Source organism: Lissotriton helveticus, chromosome 5_1 (genome assembly GCF_964261635.1).
Source record: "Lissotriton helveticus chromosome 5_1, aLisHel1.1, whole genome shotgun sequence".
Taxonomy (NCBI): Eukaryota; Metazoa; Chordata; class Amphibia; order Caudata; family Salamandridae; genus Lissotriton; species Lissotriton helveticus.
Genome location: NC_136065.1, coordinates 321,386,094 through 321,404,638, shown reverse-complemented (window position 1 = coordinate 321,404,638; position 18,545 = coordinate 321,386,094). Strand labels below are relative to the sequence as shown.

Here is an 18,545-nt window from a genome sequence, read left to right as displayed (position 1 = left end):
TATCGAAACGTAAGAGTGAGTTCCTTGCCATGGGCTTACGAAAGAGTTCACTTTGAAGACCATCAGGGGTACAGGCGGAGATCGCGAAGATTGGATGTCTAGGATGACTTTACGATAATGAACTACAGCTTAGACGAGATTTTCGTCATTTTGTAGTTCCTAAGTCTCGCGCAGCTTAGGATAGTGCTGCTGCGCATGTGCAAGGCTGGCGCACTATCGCGAGGGGTTGCTTGGTGGAGGACATCGGCGTCTTGAGGCAATGGCGGCGCTGTTCTCGTCAGGCAAATCGGTCAGTTTTAAAACGGCACTCCTCATTGCTACAAACATTATGCGCGTCGTTTTGGGCGTGTCCCCATGTGGGCTTTTAACCACCTACACCTCTCCGTTTCGTTGCCTCCCCCTTACTCAGATACTGTCTGGGGCAACGACGGAGAGGTGAGTTGCTTTGGACTAACGTATTGGTACTGACGCGAGTGTGTGCGTTTGACAATCCGGTTTTGTTCTGTTACTATAGCACTTAGTATCATATTGCTATGGGTGCTTCAATGGGCATTGGACTCATTTGTATGGTTATAAGCTTGGTTCAAACTGAGAGTAAGTAATGCTGTGTTGAGGCAGAGCCAGTTTTCTTGAGTAATTTGTTGAAAGGAGTATAATAGAAATAGAGGCATGACAGATCATCTGTTGATAGGAGATAACAAGCAGGGTTACCAAACCATGGGCTGCATTCCTTCTCTTATGCTTCGTATTTCTTTTAGAGCGTGGCCTCCCTTCCTTCCTGAGTTTGAGTCCAGGTGAGGTGAGGTCTTCTCCCCGGCAGAACAGGGTGAGTGGTACTTTTGACCTTATATTAAAGTTAGAGGCTGTCGGATTATTTGCACCGTTGATTTTCTGAAATTTGGGGGTGTTTGTGTTTTTTGTAGATCTCTTATTGGAACCTTCTGCACGGCGGAGTGCTGAACCCATACACTGTATCCTTTGTTGGTGATCACATTGGGTCTTATATATTTGTTTTTCACTAAGCAGTAGCAATGTTGTGAACAGGGCCCTGATGAAAACCTTGGGTCCTTCCCAGTTAGGTTGAAACATGTTGGCCAGTAATGCAGTAATTTGCTTCCATACTGCATTTTTGCACTGTTCGTTTTGGTTTTAATTAGGAAGAGGACAGATTTCTAATAAAAGTACTGTTCTGCCCTCTATTCTATTTTACTCTCACCACTTTTCTTTTTTGCACTGCACCTATACCCATCTTTTGTCTATCACTGGTCACTTAGTGCTTGTGGGCACTGACCCCGCTCTACAACAGGGTACATATGGGTCTCAATGATCTAGAGACTTTTTTTCCCAGATGATAGAATTTGATCATACAAGTGTTTGATGGGAATCCTACGAACCAAGCGGGTTCTTTGTTACAATCACTTACACCTCTTTTGATTTCATTTTATCTTTATCCTACTCCTACTATTGTCTTCCAGTAAGCTTGCGCTATGGAATGAGGGCACTAAGATATCCTATTATTATAGAACCCTAGGTTTTCTTGTGTTTAAAGTATTGTGTTGGGGGCTTAACCTAGGCTTGGTCTCAAAATTCCCCTATGACCCTCCTTCCCTCTTTTTGTAGTAATTTATTCTGAACGCCTTTTTATGGTGCCTGTTTGTGCACAATGAGCTTGACGTGCTAAAGTGCTGTTGGCAGCACCCATGACAACTCCATTTTAAGCATTACAGAGCAGATCATGCCTACTTACTTTTTTGCATAATTTATGCGGCAATCTAAGCCTGAAAGGGTATTGCTGTGACTTGTAGTGGGTGCTGGCTTGTGTCTAGACAAAGCTATGTCTCTCTGACAAGCTCCAATAAGTGCAAAACACGTGTCAGCTTTTATTCATTCCAGGTTGTCTTGGATTGTCTTGGATGGTATTAAATGTAATGATGTGCCTGGAATGGTAAAACACTTTTGTGATTTTTCAGCCCGGAGTGGATGGCACTAGCTAATCCTATACTTGAAGACTTTGCTGTAAAATTGGTTAAGGACTTTGTCACTTTTTTGTATGGCGAGGATGTCAACATCTATGCTAATCCAATGCTAAACTCTGCTAGAAAAACAAACATTAGAGGTGAGCAGTTTTAAAGTGATGTTGGTGTTGTAGAGTGTTAAATATATATACAGTAGCTGCTTTCCACATAAAACCTGGGAATCACCCAAGTCCAGCAATAACAGTTTCCCATCCAATAGTACCGGTGCCACCAGTGAGTAATGAAACCTGACAATATATGTCTACCAATTTCCAAAGACAATTCATTCAGCAAGACTACATTAACGTTCTATATTATGTATCATAAGGACTTTTATTCAAGACACATTTGGATTTCACAGCCTGTCAAATAAGTGTGCCCAATTACCCGTAAACATTAGTATACAACCACGTGATAGAAAGAGGAAACTTATTGCCATGGTCTATACAAATCTTTTCCTCACTCCAAATCTATGCAGGTTCCACAATGTGTGTGTGCTGGAGCTAAAATAGTAACCCAAATGCATGTCTCTCTTTTTGGTAAATATTTGTTGTAGGTAGAGTTTTAAAATGATTTTATAGAGGTTTACAGTACTTATGAATTAACTTAAACACACACACACACACACATACATATATATATATATATATATATATATATATATATATATATATATATATATATATATATATATATATGTATATGTGTGTGTGTGTGCATTTTGGGTTTAAATTAATTCATAAGTACTATAAACCTCTATAAAATAAATTGTATAATATATACATTAATATATATATATATATATATATATTTTAATTTAAATGTTATATTTTTTAATAATAACATATTTCTATATTCTTGATGATTTATTTGGAGATTAATTATTATTCTTTAATATTGTTTTGTTCTGCAAATGTTATAGTTATGTATATTTAAAAAACTACTTATTGTGTTTTTATTGTACAGTATACTTTTACATTCTTTTTTATTTTTCTCCCCACCCAACCTTACCATGCTAGTTTCCCTGGAGCACCTAGTCCCCGACAGCCATGTTTTCACTTTTCCCACATGTACTAGGTGGAATGCTTAGGCACCAGAGGTGGCTACAGCATGTGACTCCTTTTCAAAAACCCTAACACCCCCCCCCTCCCCCTTGTTGGGATCTGTGCGAGCTTCAGACCCCTACTTTATTTGAATTCATTGATCATCTGTTTGAACTCCCATCATGTGCAGAATGTTTCAAAGGACATGTTAGGGAAGATTTGGTACAGAAGTCCTTGTCTGCATTTATAATCTTCTACAGCAGTCTGCAGTACTTTTTCCTGGTTCCTGAAGTCCTCGAAATGCACCAATATTGTCTGTGGTATTTTTCCTTTCTTTTGTGCCACTCCAGAGGGAACTCAGTGGGATCTAGCTATTGACAAATCTGACAGAGGTTCTTTAATGACGTAAGTTGAGATCAGTTTAGATACAGCCTCAGTCATTTGCAGGTCTCTCTCCCACCTTTCCGTGATTCCGGCCAAATGCAGATTAGATCTGTGGGATCGATGCTCTAAATTCTCAATCTTCCCACTCATATTTCTCATCTCCTTCTGTATTTGCTAAGTCATCTTGGTCTGATTAGCTATTGTGTTCTCCAAATTAGATACTCTCTGCTCTATTTTGGACTGATGGACACTCAAATTCATAATTTTTATCACTATAGCCTCCAGTTTTGCTTCCGGTTTATTAGGCGAGAAGGATTGAACAGCTGTAATCACTTGCACGTCCCTTAGCAAGAGTGTAACATGAGGTAGATTTTGCCCCCAAATCTCCCAAATCTGGTACAAAAAATGGTAATGAAATGACAAAGCCTTGGTTTCCCAGGCCCCTTGCATCTCCATTGATTTATCCTCAGTAGGGCCAGATCGGGTGAGTAGGACATCAGTAAAGTTCTGTTTCATACTGCTAACTTCCTGCCACTGGATCACCATTGGGCTGGTCTTGGGGGAACGATTTCATCTCTTCTGTATTAGCTTGAAATATCTCTCCCAAGGCAGGGGGTGGCACGTCCTTCTCACTATCGGCCTCCCACAAGGCTTGTGCCCCATGTTCCCCCCTCCCAAGTCTCTGGAAGATAGGGTATTGTATCCCATTATAGAGATAATCTTGGATGAAATAAGGACATCCCTTGGTTGGGGGTGAGGGGAGCAGTTCTCACCTGCAAGCCTTACTTTGGTCTTTTCCCTTACCTGGAGATATTTGTCCTCTCTGTGTTTTATCCCCGTTTTTCAACCCCCATAGATCGAGGATACCCCAGGCTTGCATGAATTGAGGTTCGTGTTTCTGCTGTACAATGAACGGGGGTTCTCATACCACCGCAATCAGTTCTCAAACTTTAGGCCCCATAATAAATGGAGAAGTCCAGAAAGTGAGCCTCCAAATTTAGCAGTGTCCTGCAGCAGCCTTATATAACCATCCAGTCTAGAAAGTGGCAATGATGGATTTTCTTTCTTTCTTATCTCCAAAAAACACTGGTCTCCTAAATTATTTAGGGTCCATCGAGGGATACAACACCAAGATATAAAGCTTTAAGATGCCCCTCCGATGCCACATCACTTGAGGAACACCAGGCCAACCAGCTCTCCTCAGGTAGGAGGCTGAACTGCCATGGCGGGAGTCATTCTTGCACAGCCTTCGGGGCAAACTTCCTCCTGTCATCCTCCTGAATGGTAAAATGAATTTGTTTAATTATTTTTGCAGTTAAGTTTATTTTGTCATTTAATTTATAAACATGAATCGTTTTATAAATTAAAATATAGTTAATGTTTTCTTTGTATACACATATTATTAAATATATATTTTAAAAATAAATGCATCTTTATTTTGACTTTAATTATATTAATCGAAATATGTTTCTTTTTTTACATTATCTTTCAACACTTTTGAAGACAACATTTTTGTAGTAGATATTTTGAAACAAGGTATTTTTTTATTTACTCAATTTTGGAATGTCAATCAATATATTTTGTGACATATTTTTGTAATTTACATTACAGGTATGGTAAGTTGATATAGTGGCAGCCGAAAATTTGACCACAATATTTGAGTATTTTGATATTTTTGTGGTTGATATTTTGACTTACAACTTCCCCTACTGTTATCGATGCAATTTCAGACTGTAATATTTTTTTCTAACTCCTGCTTATAAATGCCTCAATGAAAGTAAATAAATGATTTGACTGCTTTATCAGACAACTTTGAAATAAGACCAACTGAGTCTAAATTAGAGGTAAAACCAGAAATGCTATAATACACACATGTTGATATCTTACACTGACAGCTGACACATTACTTTGAGGTATATACTATCTCAACCTTATTATTACATGCTGTATTAAATGGCCCTGTACTTTATATGGTTTAGATTTTTAAGGTTCCTGATTGTTGGAATTTACTGTGATATGGATACAGTTGGCAACCTCAACTAGGAAATGTAGTCAATAGGACAAGAATCTCTCTAGCTTGTTCTCCTAAAGTGTCCTAAATTACTACCTGAAGGAAAGAAATTCTCTGAGTTTAGAAAGCTTTATTGAAAAGAAATATGCAACGTAAAACATCATTACAAAAGTAAGTGATACTAAAGAGAAAAAAAAGGATATCACAGTAGAACTACAAACCCCAAAAAGGGGAAATGAACTATACCAATAAACAGAGCTTGTGTGGGTATTTTGTCATAGGGGGAAAGGAGGAAAAAGAAAAAGGGAAAAGAAGGGAAAAAGGGCAACCTAGAGTACAAAATCAATACATATAGTTACCAAAATTACAATAAGAAAGAGAGGAGAACCATAAAACTGTTCAGTGAGCAGGTCTGGAAAGGTAATCAGTTTAAGGTAACCATAACAAGTCTCTTTTGATTAATAAGGGTACAGTTGTAGCATAAGCACGGTCAAGTCTGTGGTGATGACAAAGCAAATTCCACCAAGCGTTATACGCAATCTTTGAAGTATCTTTCCAGTTGGTAGTAATTATTTGAAATGAAATTGCTATAAAAAGGTCAATACATTTACGAACATTGCATTGAACATTCCATATGGGGGAAGACCCACCCAAAAAAATATGTACAATCTCAAAGGGTACATCTGTAGATAAGATAATGTTAAGTGTAGACCAAATGCGAGACCAAAATGATTTAACCAGTGGGCAATAAAAAAAACATATGAAGAAGGTCACTATTGTCACACGGGCAAGACCAACACTTTTTTGAGTCCAGCATTAATTTAAATTTGTACAAGTCAGAAGGCGTACAAAAGAGCCTATTATAAAAGAAATAAAAAGTCTGTGTGGTGCTAGCCGAGCGAGAAACAGTGTGTATTTTAGACCAGATTGAATCCCAGACTGGTTAAGAAAATTATTGGGTTAAATCAGCTTCCCACAGAAGTTCGAGTTTTGATTTGAGCCTCTCAGTAGGGGAATGTGATAGTAGCTTGTAAATGGCCGAAGCTCTAAAGGGAATAGTAAAGTATGGCGGGGAAATGAGGGGGTGTGCAACAGTGGAAGAGGGAATGTTCTGAAAAATAAGAGAAGATAGGGTATGTGTAAGTGAGAAAAAATGAGCAGAATGTGTATCGGAGAGGGTAAAGGAGTCGCGTAGATCCTGGAAAGTTCTTAAAGAGTTATCTTTGAGCAAGTGGTCATAGGTAATAATTCCTTTATCAATCCATTCTTTCCAGAAAAGCGATCTGTTATTGATCTTGAGGAAGAACGAAAAAGTGAACGTGTTAATGCCTTAGAATGCTTGAAAACAGGAGTAATGAATCTTTTTGGAGGTTGAGATAAGCGAGTAGCTGTAAGGAATGAGAAGGGAGCAAGTTGTGCAAGTTCTATAGCGCTCCCGGCTGTTAAAGGAGAAGAAGAAGAATCTGTAAGGAAAGGCCAAATCTGCTTAAGTGTGAAGGCTGAGTGAAAGCGAGAGATATTAGGAAAGTTGACACCACCGAGGTTCTTGGGTTGTTGGAGACGAAAAAGGGAAACCCTAGCTTTGCCATTATTCCATAAAAATTTCATTAAGAGGCGATTAATAGTTTTGAAAAAATAGTGAGGAAGGGAGATAGAAAGCACAGAAAGGTAGAAATTAACAATAGGGAGTAGCATAATTTTAATAGTTGCCAGTCTGCCCCACCAGGAGAGAAAAAGGAGGACCAACTATCAATAAGTGAAGAGATTTTTTTAAGTATATCCGAATAATTAATTTTAATGGTTTCTCTGATGGTATTAGCGTATAGAATACCTAAACATTTGATAAGCCCGGGATTCCATTCAAAGCCTGATCCCTCAAACATATAAGGAAGACAAAACTTGTTAAGAGGAAGGACTTCGGATTTATCAATATTAAGTTTATAGCCAGATACCCAGGAATAATCATAGAGCAGAGAGAAAAGTGCAAGTAAGGAGACAGTTGGATTGGAAATGTAAAGTAAAATATCATCTGCATAAGCGGTAAATTTGATTTCAACATCCCTGTATACGAATCCAGAGTAGGAGGAAGATTTTCCTATTTTTTCCAAAAAAGGTTCTAAAGCAAGAATAAAGAGGAGAGGCGAAAGAGGGCATCCTTGCCTAGTTCCTCTATGAAGGGAAAAGTTATTTGACTGTGCACCATTGACCCAAATAGAAGTCTTAGGATCAGAGTATAACAGTTGAATGTATTTAACAATAGGGGGACTGAAACCATGCCATCTAAGCGCCCTGAACATAAAATCCCAATTGACTCGATCAAAAGCTTTTTCAGCATCGAGTGTAATAGCTGCAACGGGAGAATCCAGCTTTGCAGCAAGATGTATAATATTATGAAGGGTTCTTGAATTATCAGTGATAGACCTACCTTTAACAAAACCGGATTGATATATGTTAACGAAATCAGGGGTGACTTTATTAATACGAATAGCTCAAATGTTTGCATATATTTTACAGTCGGTATTTATAAGAGAAATGGGCCTATAATTTTTGCAGAGGGAAGGATCTTTGTCCTTTTTAGGAAGTAGGCAAAGCATAGCCTGCGTAAAGGAACCTCTAGATTCACCTGTGGCAAGGAAATGATTAATTAAAGTAAGTAAATGTGGTACTAAAACTATTTTAAAATGAAGAAAAAAGCGCACCGTAAAAAAACAGTCCGGGCCAGGAGTTTTGTCCTTGGGAAGAACAGAAATACCAGCAACAATCTCCCTCTCCAAAATAGGAACATCAAGGGAGGAGAGATCTACAAGTTTGTTAGGGGGTTTAGGGATAGATTGAAAAAAAGAGTCAATTTTGTCAGGGGAGGGGTTAGATTCAGGTGTATAAAGGGAAGAATAATATTGAACAAAACAATCAAGAATGTTAGCATCCGAAGACTGAGAAACCCCCTGATAATCTTTAATGACAGGATTTTTGTTTTTTAATTTTAAGATAGTTCGCAAGCGATTTGCCTGCTTTATTATGTCCACCATACATTTTGGCATTACATTTAAGGAGTTGGTTAGATGTGGAGTCCCAGGAGTGTTTATTATATTGCATTTTGGCTTTGATGAGGGATGATAACGTGTCGGGGTAGTTAGTCGTAAAGTAGAGGTGCTCAAGGTCCTTAATTTGTTGGAGAATCTGAGATGCTTGGCTGAGGGCTTTTTTCTTCTCCGAGATACAAAGTCTATATCTCAGCCTCGAGCAGCTGCCTTGAAGGCATCCCAAATAAAGTGAAAATCTGAAGCAGTGTTTAGATTGTTACAAAAAAAATTCATCCATAAAAAGTGCAAAGTGATCAGTGAAATGGGGGTCAAGAAGTAGTGAGTTATTGAAACGCCAGCGACGAGAGGCAGAAACGGGTGAAGGGTAGTCCATATCTAAAATGACAGGGGCGTGATCTGAAATGAGAATAGAACCTATTTCAGAGTTAGTCATAAATTGGAAGGAGTTGGGTGAGAGAAAAATGTAGTCAATGCGTGAGTGTGATGCATGCACTGGAGAAAAAAATGAAAATTCTAGGGAATCTGAATGGGATATTCTCCATGAATCTATTAGGCCTCTGGAGGAGATGGATTTGTGAAATGATTTTTGCATTTTATTGGGAACATATCGTGCTTTTGACTTGCGGTCCAAAAAGGGATCCATAAGTTGATTACAATCACCACCCACAATCAAATCCTCATTCACATGAGAGGAGAGAAGTGAAGAAAAGTCATTCCAAAAGTTTAAATCAACACCATTGGGGCCATAAGCATTACAAAAAGAAAGATGAACATTATTGACAATACTATCTAGAAACAACCATCTACCATTAGAGTCAGAAATTTCAGTTTGTACTTGAACAGACAACGATTTATTAAATAAAATGACAACACCATTTTTGTTGTTAACAGCAGAGGAGCAAAAGACTTCTCCTACCCATTGTTCACGCAGTGAAGATATATCCTGCAAAGACAGATGTGTTTCTTGCAACAAAGCCACTTGACATTTCAAACGAGCCAAATGAGACAAAATATGTTGCTTTTTAACAGGATTTCGAAGACCCTTAACATTCCAGGAAATGATTCGAAGACCACTCATAGTAAGAAATGAAAAAGGAATAGGAAAAAAAGCGTAGATCAGTTCAGAGAGAAAAAAAGAAAATAGAAAGAGATAGAGTAGGCGATTAAAAAGAGAAAAATACACAGAGTATCAAAGGGATAGAAAAAAAACATTTGTGACCACCACAAATGCAAGATCCAGATTAAAACAGGAAAGCGGTAGAAGTTAACAGTGAAGAAAACCAGGAAAAAAGAAGAGAGTAGGAAAAGGTGAAGGAGAAAGAAGTGGAAGGAGGTATCATTTTCATAGGAATGAGGACGTTGGAAGGAGAAAGAAGATTGTATACTTAAAAGAAAAGAAAGAAAGGAAGGGAAGGGAAAAGAAAAGGGAAAAGAGGGAAAGGGGTGGGAAATCGGGAGCAAGAGCTCCCATAAGAGCAAAGAAAGAGAAGATGACAAAAAGCCAAGGAGCTTTAGTCATAATACTCAAAGAAAGGAGAACAAGCAATGAAGAAGGAGGGAGGGCGGAAAGGAGAAACCAAGACAGCCACATCACTGGGAGGGGAATGAGACAGAATCGACAATATACTTTGGGGTAATATGAAGGAAATAAACAAGTCTAGACGAGATAAAAGAAACAAGCATGGCTAAAAGACAATGTAAATATAAAAGACAATGTAAAAGGGAAGCTTACCAGAATAAATGGGTGAACATCAACTGGGTGTAGTAGGCAAGCACATACGAAAAATACACACAGGACTCCACAAACCATAATAACGGACGGATCTGAAACAAACAAAGAACAAGGAACGATGAGCCGTAGCACAAGGTGGAATCGTTAACCAAAAGGATAAAACAGAAGGAAACCTAGAACACAATAAAGAAAAACTGTTAATGTGTGCTCAGTTCCATCTGCACTTCCCGATGAGTGTGGATGAACTTCCGGAGGTCAGCAGGATCATTAAATGAAAAAGTTCTTTCTTTGTAAGTTACTTTAAAGAAGCAGGGATGTATGAGACCATAATGAGCATTCATTGACTTCAAAGCTGGCCCTAGATCTAAGAATTCTTTGCGTCTATTGGCAGTTTTTTTGGAAACATCTTGGCTGAAGAAGATCTTATGTCCTGACCAGAACATCTGTTTTTGTTGCTTGGCCGTATTCAGAATAGTCATTAAGTCAGAGTACAACAGAAAGTAGGCGATGATACCTCTTGGTTTGGTAGCTGAGGATGCATTTTGAGGACCCAATCTGTGAGCCCTCTGGATATTAAAGTCGACGTTTTTTGGGAATCCAGCTATCTGTAAAACCTGAGTTTTCAGGAAGAGAATCATGTTGGACCCCTCTGAACCTTCGGGAATATAATACATTTGTAGATTATTGCGGCGATTCCGATTTTCCAAATCCTCTGTGGATTTTTTCAGAAGGGTGACTTCCTTGGTAAGAGCATCAACTTTTGCAATAACATCCTGAGCATCACTCACTTTTTGTACAACATCAGATAATCTTACGTCCAGGCCAGAACATTTGTCCTCAATTCTTTGAAGAGTGGTAGTAGTGTCAGAAATAAATGGACGGATAAGACGCAGTTCATCCATAATATCCTCTAACGTAATAGGGAGAGGAGATTTGGTTGGAGAAGAGGGATCTTTCTTCTGACGTTTGCTAGTGTTAGTTGAAGATTCCTTACGACCCCTAGAAACAACTCCGGAAATACCATGTGCTTTATTTGATTGCGTGAGATCCATCGTGGAGTAATAATGAGAGCCTCAGAAAAAAAAAAACTGTGGATGGAGCAAAAATTGGTAAAGAGCAGCACAGGGGTGAGATGTGGTACTGAAGCAAGTAATAACTGGTAATGGCCGTGAAAGATAAATGTTGAGGCAGGAACGGCTAAAATGCGCACAAAAACTACAATAACAATGTCCTCAGAGTGAATTCAGCTAATGACGATGTATTACTCAAAAAGCCAAGTTACAGTCACACTTAAAAAAAAAAAAAAGGAAGCTCCAACTGCCAAGGAGAAAGGCTTTATCAGTAACTTGAGGCGTAACTGCAGCCGTGAGGAAGAAGCAGCATACTGTAAATTGTAGCCGTGATAGACAATAGGCTCCGCAAATGTAAAAAAAAACATTTTACCACATGCATAGGGATAGAACCACACTGCACGACCTGCAAATTGACTGCTGAGGAACCATCAATAATATGAAAAACATGCCTTGTATGGGGAAGAAGCACATCCGCAGCCATAAGAAAAAAGAGAAGCAAAAAAGAAACAAAGCCACATAATTCTGCAGGCAATGTGGGAAGCATAAGTTGAAAAAGCTTCATTTGTGAGGAGAAGTACTTTCGCGCCGTCACAAGCCTGCAAAATGGCGGCCGCGAAATACAGCTGGAGCAAATGGAGGGGAAGAATGGGTGAAAACGCACCTATCTTCATGCGCCGGTGGCCGGGAAACATGCCAAAATAGTTCGGGCGGTTTCCGACATAGTAGCGTTTAGCCTGAAGCGAGAGCCGAGCCGATTAGCGGGTCCTTCATGGATGGTGAATTGCCGATTCTACGGAGCCTCCTCAGGACGCGGCCATCTTGCCGCCGCGAGCTCCTCAAAGGAAAGAAATTCTATGGCAGGACCGGAGGCTTCGAATAATGCCTTCTTTCTTACGCTTTATTTTCCACAGCAGCAAGAAAAACATAAACAAAACTACTTTTCCCATGAACACTTGGGAAAAACAAAGTAAAACACGAGTCCTTCAACAATGTCCATGCACTGGCAGCTCCCATCATGCCCTGCTGCCGCTTCCTCTTCCTTCGCTGCTCAGCAGCAAGTTAAGTCGGTTTTCTTCTCTCCTCCGGGTTTGTGGGGGTCTGTGAGGGTAGCGTTTTGTCTCTGTGCCAAGCGCTGGTTTGTTTCTTCCCCAGCACAGATTCCCTTACGATCGCGGGACGCTTTTGCACTCCTCACGCGATCCTGTGGCCCAGTAGTGTGGTGTGGTGATCGCGCCGCTAGGGGGCAGTGTTCCGCCTGCCGCCAGCGCGCTTTGGGACGCTTTTTGAAGCGTTTTTGCAGCGAGTTTACTCAGGTTGTGTCCTGTGCCCTGGCCACCCGGTTGGACACCCTCAGGGGTCGCAATTTAGGTCTACCTTTGTGCATTAAGACGCCCTGTGTGGGTTGTATTTGGCATTTTGACACCCTGCGGGGTCGTAATTGTGCCGGTGCTTTGGCGCAGGGGGGGGGGCGCTTTACCGGGTGGCGCCCCAGAATCTTGAGGGCTGCAGCGTTCCCCAGGGGCTACCCCATTAATAGTGTGCCTTGGGCCACCCATACCCCTGGGACCTTCCCAGACCACACAGTGCCCGTTAGGGTTCAGTTTATCCCCTGTGCCGTACCTCTCTAGCCTGTAGAGCCTAATTTAACTCGCTATGCAGGGGGAGTCAGGCCAGTATACGGAGGAGGACCCTCTAAACTACGTCCCTTTGGACGATGACTTCTATCAGGCGGGTGATGACTCTATCTATAGGGCAGTAGACCAAGCAATGATTCCCCTAGAACAGCGTCTCTCGGCGCGTTTGGATGAGGCATACGCGAAGCTGCCGGCCCTCATCCCTGTGCCTCCCCCGGCCTCGGGCCCTGATCCTGCACCTTCACCACCTCCCCCTCCCCCTAAGAAGCCTTGTACGGAGGGGGTTGACCCTGCGGCTTTTGCGAAGGTGAAGAGTGCGTTCATGGCGATGGAGGGGTCCCAACCACTTCCAGCCCTCCCCAAGGAGGTGCCGCCACCTACTCCTCGTACTATGTCCCTGGAGCCTCAGCAGGATGATGATTCTCCGGACTCGGAGGAGGAAGCTTGTTCGTCTAGGTCTTGGCTTCCGTCTCAGCCTTCCTCCTCCGCGGGCCCCTCAGACATGTTGGACCCGGACGACATTGTCCATCCCAGGTCCTCAGAGTGTATTCCAGGTGATAAGGTGGCCCAGTATGTAGCGAATCGCCTCAGGAGGCCTGTGGATAAGGATGCCCGTAGCCGCCTTAGTGCGGAGTGTCCCCGGCCTTCCTTAGAAGGCAAGGTAGCCATGACGCCGGACATCGATCCCAAGATGGCGACCTTCCTGGCCAAATTTGTCAAGGACCCTCGGAAGGGTATATACAGGTCCTGGCATACGTGCCAGGACAAACTGCTCGACGCCGTGGGTCCCATGACGAAAATTCTTGACATGGCAGAGGAGGCCAAGGTGTCGGGGGACTTGATTTCCCCAGAGGTTCTATCAAATTGGGCGCAGCGCGCCATAATTTTTCTTGGCAATGCGAACTGTGCCCTCTCTACCGAGAGGAGGCGGTCTTTGTTAATTAAGGTTGACCCTAAATTAGGTGATCTCGCCTCATCTGAGGCCGGTGCGGTGGCACAGGGTGGCCTGTTCGGAGACCCATTTATCAAGGAGCTCGGTAAATTTGTAGCCACTTTTACCTCCTTGGACCGGGCTCAGTCCAATATTAAAAAGGTTTTCGCCCCTCGTGTTTTTGACAGGGCTGGATGAGGCAGGGGCCGCTCGTTCGGTCGGGGCAACAGCTCAGACAGAGGACAAGGCTCCGGACGCGAGCAGTTTCAAGACAATGCCCGTTTCAACAATTTCTATCCCGCCAGAGGACAGAAGTTCCGAGGACGTGGTGGTCAGAGAGGCCAGCGACAAGGAGGTGGTCGAGGTGAGTGTGCTACCCTCTGCGAGCTTGCAAGTAGGGGGGCACCTAGCGCAGTTTTTCCCAGCGTGGACTTCCCTTACCAGTGACGCCTGGGTGCTGCAGACGGTTCAGGGCTTCCAGTTGGAGTTCCAAGGCCGTCCGGGTCAGCTTCAGCGTCCTCGCCCCATTACCTTTTCACAGCGCGACACAGCTTTGGTGAGCGAAGAGGTCGCTGCCCTCCTCCACAAAGGGGCGATTTGTTGCGCATGCGAGCACCCCTCAGCAACCTCTTCTTGGTTGACAAGGTCGACGGGGGCCGTCGCCCGGTGATCAATTTGAAGGATTTCAACGAAGGGCTAGATTACCGCCATTTCAAAATGGAGGGAATTCACCTTCTGCGGGATGTGTTGCGCCCGTCCGATTGGATGGTCAGGCTAGACTTAAAAGACGCTTACTTAGCGGTTCCGATATTCCCTCCTCACCGTCGTTTCCTCCAGTTCAGGTGGGACGGTTAGGTTTACGAGTTCACCACGCTGCCTTTCGGGCTATCCTCAGCGCCATGGTGCTTCACAAAGGTGTTGCGTCCGGCGGTGGAGGCCTTACGGGCTCGAGCTGTCAGGATGATAGTTTATTTGGACGACATGTTGTTCATGGATCAGTGTCCGAGACGTCTGCTGTCTCAGTTGCAGTCCGCGGTCGACCTGCTTCAAGGTTTGGGCTTCGTGATCAACGAGAAGAAGTCTCTTCTGGTTCCCACCCAGTGTGCGACCTTTCTCGGCTTCAACATAGACTCGGTGTCTTCAACCTTGAGTCTTCCCGCCAGGTAGATGGCGAAGATCAGGCACGAATTGCGCCAGACCCTGGCAAGGCCGTTTATATCATTACGGCACCTGGCGAGGTTGGTGGGCCTGTTATCTTCTTCGATTCAGGCCATCTTTCCCGTCCCCCTCCACTTTCGGGCCATGCACCCTTGAAGCCGTATCATCTCCGGAAAGGGGTGACGTACTCTCAACTGATTCTGTTGTTGGACGACGTAAGGGACGAAATGAGATGGTGGCTCACGCACATGGAGGCCTGGAATGCCCGTGCGATTTTTGGATCCACCTCGGACATCGTGATAGAGTCGGACGCCAGTTTGTCAGGTTGGGGAGCCAGGTGCGGAGATTTCTCCACAGGAGGCGCCTGGTCCGCTTTCGAACAATCTTTACATATCAACTGTTTGGCGTTACTGGCGGGCTCCTTTGCGGTTCAGTTGTTGGACCAAGAACAGGGTGCAGTCCTGCGCCCTTCTCAGGATGGACAACGTGTCGGCGGTCTGATATATCAACCATCTGGGGGGCACAAGGTCCAAGATGCTTGCGGACCTCGCGAGGGACTTTTGGCACTTTTGCCTGGACCATCAGGTGTCGGTCACGGCGGAGTATCTGCCGGGGCGACAGAACGAGGTAGCCGATTGGTACTCCCGGCACCTCTCGGATGCAAGCGTGTGGAAACTGGATCCTCTTCTGTTCGCCAGGCTGTCGGACAGGTGGGGTCCCTTCTCAGTGGACCTTTTTGCGTCCCGCCTGGACCATCAACTCCCGAGGTATTTCAGTTGGCGCCCCGATCCAGTGGCGGAGGCGACAGATGCGTTCCTCCAGGACTGGTCGAACGAGCAAGGGTATGCGTTTCCCCCGTTTTCGATGATAACGCGCGTGTCGGCGTCTCCAGTCGGCGCAAGTGGTGATGATTACACCATGGTGGAGGTCACAAGTTTGGTTTCCGATTCTTCTGGAACTTTCTTGGGATTTTCCAATCCTACTCCCCCACTCTCCTCACATTCTCCTCAATCCGGACGGAGCTCCACACCAGTTAGTCCTCGAGGGCTCGCTGAGGCTGATGGCCTGGAGGCTCTCCGGCGTCGTTGGACGCTCCCGGGCCTTTCGGGAAAGGCTGAGGACTTGCTTTCCAAAGCCTGGGCAGATGGCACGACCAAGCGTTACAGATCAGCATGGCAGAGATGGAGTCGCTGGTGTGTGCAACGGGATTTCGATCCCGTGGGAGCAGCTGTAGTCTACGTCCTTAACTTCTTGGCTGAACTGGCGCAGGAAGGACTGGCCTACCGGTCGATCAATACCTTCAGATCTGCGATTTCGGCGGGGCACGACTTGGTGCAGAGTTCCCCGATTGGAGAGCACCCTTTGATTTGTAGACTCCTGAGAGGAATTCGCCTCTCGTTGCCGCCCAAGCCTCGGTACTCCGTCTTGTGGGGCGTGAACAGGGTGTTGAATTTGTTCCTTTCTTGGCAACCGAACAGGTTCCTGTCTCGTAAGGAGTTGTCTGCTAAGTTAGCGTTGTTGTTGTGCCTGGTATCTTGCAGACGGGTCCCGGATGTGCGAGCTCTCGATATCACGGCCAGAGTTTTTTCTCCGGAAGAAGTTTCTTTCACTGTAAGTAGACGAACTAAGACCCTTACCAGGGTTATTTCATACCCCGCATTTCCGGATTCCCCTAAACTTTGTGTGGTGCAGTGCCTCTCTGCTTATGAGGATATGACCGATGATACTCGCCCTCCGGGTGAGAGACAGCTTCTCATTGCCCTACGGAAACCATACAAGGCTGTTTCTTCTCCAACGATCGCCAGATGGGTGCGTTGGGTAATGCAGGAGGCGGGGATTGATACTACACAGTTTGGCGCTTATTCAGCGAGGGGAGCTATGGCCTCAAAGGCTTTTGCCCTCGGGGCTTGCCTGGAGGATTTGATGAGAGCGGCCGATTGGTCCTCAGACTCAACGTTCAAGAGGTTCTATTTCAAGCCAGTGATAGAAGTGGCTCGGCTGGTTGTCGATAAGCTTTGAACTGGCATAATCCGAAGCCTCCGGTCCTGCCATAGAATGAGAATTTGCCTAGCCTTCGTGCTGGTAAGTTCCAATTCTATTAAGGACTCGGAGGCGAGGATTATCCCCCCCCAAGGGCTTCCAAGAAGCAGACCCTCCCCGTATGCAACGTAAGTAACTCTTTCATGATGCTTCGGTTGCTGTATCTGCTATTGCTCTGTATTGTTGTACTTCCATGTCGCTTATGACGTTCTGTTGAGACAGTCAAGATCTGACTGTGTGTTTTTTTTGCAGGGACTGAAGGTTCCAAGCAGGATGCGTGAAATGACCGGTACATGGGCTTCGCGCGAAGAAAGAGGAAGAGGAAGCAGCAGCAGGGCATGATGGGAGCTGCCAGTGCATGGACATTGTTGAAGGACTCGTGTTTTACTTTGTTTTTCCCAAGTGTTCATGGGAAAAGTAGTTTTGTTTATGTTTTTCTTGCTGCTGTGGAAAATAAAGCGTAAGAAAGAAGGCATAATCCTCGCCTCCGAGTCCTTAATAGAATTGGAACTTACCAGCACGAAGGCAAGGCAAATTCTCATTCTAATGCCTGATTTTTGAAGGATGGCATCCACTCCACTTCTGAAGCAATATTAGTGTATTTCACAGGCTGATCAAATATAGTTTGCGACAAAGTGACTAAATACAAACAAGATGTTCACAGATTATTACAGTAAATAATTATCACTGATGATGTAATAAATAACATAACATAATGTGTCTACACAGTGAGTTTGATACTATATCTGTATTTTAGGGTCAACCATGTATATGTACGCTATTGCAGGAAATGTTCTTTTTGGTCACATATATCTTGCATTGCTGTTAAGTAGGTTGGATTTGGCGCCATAAGTGGTGCAGTGCACTAGTTTAAAAGGCTCTAATTTTTTTTACTTTATGTGCCGCTTTCATGAATAAAGAAGGAGATATACAATTGGAGGTTTACACATAATGTGGGTGCAGATTTACTACTTTCTAAAATTCACACAAAAATCCATCAAACCACATGGAAAGCTATGCCAGGAGCAGGTTTCTAAGGGGATGCCATTGAAAATTATGTGAAATTCTCATCAGGATCTAACTCCTCCTGTACAGAGTTCTCCACCCTGGAGAACATTGCTCTGAGAGAATGCAGAAGCACTCTTGGCTTTTTCTTTTCGGTCTCTGCAGGGAAAATATTTTTACTATTGAGAAACCCCTTCCTCAACTCTCCACCATATTTGAGCATGGTTCATTCGCCTTCCGATCCGGCAAAGTGATTTATGCCAGCACAGTGCTGAAATAAAAATCCAGCTTTTCGCGGCTGCAAAGGAGAATAGGAAGAATTCGGGAATGCCCAAAAATGTAGTTCTTTGTGGCCGTTCACAAATTCCATGGCTAACAGCATCTTGAAAGACCTCCATATGCCCATTACCACACCTGAGTGGGATTTGTTTAGGTATTGAGAGCTTTAGGCTCATGATGGTGATAACCATACCCA

General features: G+C 43.6%; 1 long non-coding RNA gene across 3 annotated transcripts in view; it reads left to right on the top strand.

Moving 5' to 3' along the window:
• Positions 1-17,533, top strand: part of LOC144753133 (uncharacterized) — a 65,035-nt gene extending 47,502 nt beyond the window's left edge. The window contains exons 3-4 of one of the 3 annotated variants that reach the window (XR_013594217.1): positions 4,550-4,646; positions 17,318-17,533. This is a non-coding gene — a long non-coding RNA (uncharacterized LOC144753133). Of the gene's footprint in view, positions 1-4,549; positions 4,727-17,317 lie in introns of all 3 variants that reach the window. The other 2 variants (XR_013594215.1, XR_013594216.1) reach the window with 2 other exon arrangements.
• The last annotated feature ends 1,012 nt before the right edge of the window (positions 17,534-18,545 follow it).